Here is a 2,160-nt window from a genome sequence, read left to right as displayed (position 1 = left end):
AGGCCCCTCCTCTCAGCGGCCCGACCCGCGGGCCTCCGACGCCTGAGCTGCGGCGTGAAGAGGGAATGGGCTCCGTTCCAGCGGTTCTCAACCTCCTGGCCCTTTAAATACAGTTCCTCATGTGTGACCCAACCGTAAAATCATTTTCGTTGCTACTTCATAACTGTCATGTTGCTACTGTTATGAATCGTCATGTAAATATCTGATCTGCAGGATGGTCTTAGGCGACCCCTGTGAAAGGGTCGTTCGACCGCCAAAGGGGTTGCGACCCACAGGTTGAGAACCGCTTTAGGCCGCCGACGCTGGTGGCTTCCCAGCCTCGCTCTCCCTCTCCCGCTCCCGGGACCACGCGCCTGGGCGAGCTGATGCGAAAGCCTGGCTGTTCCCCCTTCTGGCCCCGCCATCCAAACCCCAAACCAGTTCGCTTCCTGGGCCCTCTCGAGCCATGTTCAGAGGCCCGTCCTGCTGCGTCCAGAAAAGCCTCCTTATTTAAGTAGGACATTTTCTTCAAACACTGTGTGTGCGCGCGCATGTGTGCATGTGTGTGTGCGTGCATGTGTGTGTGTGTGTGTCGTCACACGCCGACGTCAGAACCACGTTTTGGGTGGCGTCTACCCTGCTCCTGCAGGATGATCGCAATACAAATGAAGCAAGACAAGGGACCGTCCTCTCTACGACCACCGGCTGCTTCCTTGTGCAGAATCAGCTTGCTCGTCTGTCTTTTCTCCTTCCTGAGCTGCATGTCTGCTGCTCAAGTCCTGGAAGCTGGACACCCTTCGCAAATCAAATGCACCTCTTGCAGCTTTAGCCGGATGGCTCCATGGATAGAGCGTCAGCCTGCGGACCAAAGGGTCCCGGGTTCGATTATCTTGGTTGCAGGCTCCTCCCCACTCCAGTCCTTGGTGGGGGCTCGTTCAGGAGTCAACCAATCGATGTGTTTCTCTCACATCAACTTTTCTCTCTGTCTTTCCCTCTCTCTTCCACTCTCCCTAAAAACCAATGGAAAAATATCCTCAGGTGAGGATTAACCGGAAAAAAAAAAATTCACCGTTTTGCAAAGCAAATTCATCCTTTGCAAAGCAAATTCACTTTGGGGTGAAAATAGAGTAAAATAAAACAATAAAGTCACTTTTTTTGTGATTGTATTCATAGTTAAGGCATGCATAAAGCCAGTCGTATTGACTGGCATTCGATAGGTGATCAATTGATACATATACATTTATTAATTTGATCTTATATTGTAAACAGTTTTCTTTCAATTGGTGAGCCACCGTAACTTCAAATCACAAAGTACTTACAAAAAATTACACTTTCCCATAAATGGTATGATACCAAGGTAAGTTAAATGTTAATATGCACATGTGCACAACTGAACACAGTCTAGGGAGTATGCGTCTGGGAAAGGTAGAACTTCAATTCTACGTAGTTTCTTATGCAGTGTTCACAACAACGAAAAAGATAGTGCATCGCAGCATGTTTTCATTTTTCTCTGAACCTAACTTTGTGATAACGTTAATAGGCTTTTTACATATTTTGATTCCATTAAGGTATTTTTACATAAATCCTGAATTTTTTTTCAGACCCTGAAAATGGATACAACATCAAACACTGAGTCAAGCTCTGGAAGGTCATTGGCAACACGCATCCTCCGAGGAATGCAACACCATCGTGGGAAATGAAGGGATCCGGATCAGAAGCCCCGTTGTCCGACGGAGTAATCCACCGACATACGATCGTACCAGCCACGATAAATAAAAGGTTTTAATAAAATGTTACGAAGATGGTAGAACGGTAAATGAATCAGCTGCCATCGCCAGTATTAAAAACCATACGGCAAAGTCAATTATTTACCAGTATAAGAAGAATGGTTGCGTGTTGATAGAAAAAAAACCGCGGAGGTAAGAGAAGTAGGAAGTTAAACGCCTCGATATTAAACAAAATTGAGCAAATAATTGAAGAAGATCCGTGCGTAACTTTAAAAGGAATTCGTGACAAGATTCTCAAATCTAAACAACTCTGTGCTGTAAGCAAGCATCCCGGGGAGCCAGGGCAGGTAATGGAAGACAGCTAGGCCCCCAGCGATGCCCGCGATGGAGGCGGGGCCTAGAGATGGTGCGGGGCGGGGCTTGAGCGGGAGGCGGAGTCGAAGGTCGGCGCAGG

General features: G+C 47.5%; 1 long non-coding RNA gene across 1 annotated transcript; it reads left to right on the top strand.

Moving 5' to 3' along the window:
* Positions 1–14: 14 nt before the first annotated feature.
* LOC106725899 lies at positions 15–1,775 on the top strand. The gene is made up of 2 exons (XR_001361899.1): positions 15–134; positions 1,581–1,775. It is a non-coding gene; the product is annotated as an uncharacterized LOC106725899 (long non-coding RNA).
* Positions 1,776–2,160: the final 385 nt, after the last annotated feature.

The sequence above is a fragment of the Myotis brandtii genome, unplaced genomic scaffold (assembly GCF_000412655.1).
Source record: "Myotis brandtii unplaced genomic scaffold, ASM41265v1 scaffold1956, whole genome shotgun sequence".
Taxonomy (NCBI): domain Eukaryota; kingdom Metazoa; phylum Chordata; class Mammalia; order Chiroptera; family Vespertilionidae; genus Myotis; species Myotis brandtii.
Note: the sequence above shows the minus strand (reverse complement) of the source record. Positions and strands in the feature narration are given on the sequence as shown.